We start from the raw sequence: 899 nt of genomic DNA, 5'->3' as shown, positions 1-899 counted from the left end.
GGTCTGATGACTAAACACCGGTGTGTGCTTTCGTGCGTGTGCGCGAAGAGGGGGGCAGCTTTTTGGGTTATCTGCACACACGACCGCCGCCGACCCTATATTGTGCGAAACACATTTGTTAAACACCGGCTGTATTTAAACAGTGCAATACCTATATAACTATATAATATTATACGGAAAATATTATTTTAATAGTAATACATTATATATATTGTAGTTGTATACGCATTTCTACATTTTTTGCTTATACCTTTTAACAGTTGGATTCGTAATTATTATTATTATCACTCGCTGACTATACTGACTCGTGGCCGACGTTTTTCGTATTACCGGCTGCATCATTAATATCATAATGCACATTATACTGAATAACTCACCGACTATGCTCTCAATCCCAATTTTTTTTCCAATAATATGCATTTATACAATGTAAATTCGGAAAATCGGAATTTGTAAGTATACTTAAAATTCTCAAAATACTTGGATTTCATATCATTTAATGAGTGTTTTTTTAATAAAATAGTGTACAAAATTCTGTCTTAAACGAGATTTCGAGAATCACCATTTTTACTATTTAGTATGTAAATGCGTAAAGCAGATAATTTTTATGAAAATGTCGATGTATTGAAATCAACATTTCAACAAGTTAGTACTTTCTAAGTTCTTATTCTTTATGTATAAAGGATAACCTATTATAGTCTACGAATAATAGGTTGAAAATATCACATATATCTATGTCTATGATGGTTTGAAAATTATAGTAGGTAACTAATATTATTAATTATTATACCTATTAACATTTCATAATTTTCAAAATTGCACGAGTATGATAAATACTATATTTATTTTGATAATAGGTATTTATTGTTTATACTGTTTATTTATGTAGTATAAATTAT

Source organism: Rhopalosiphum maidis, chromosome 1 (genome assembly GCF_003676215.2).
Source record: "Rhopalosiphum maidis isolate BTI-1 chromosome 1, ASM367621v3, whole genome shotgun sequence".
NCBI lineage: Eukaryota > Metazoa > Arthropoda > Insecta > Hemiptera > Aphididae > Rhopalosiphum > Rhopalosiphum maidis.
This window is presented reverse-complemented; position numbering follows the sequence as displayed.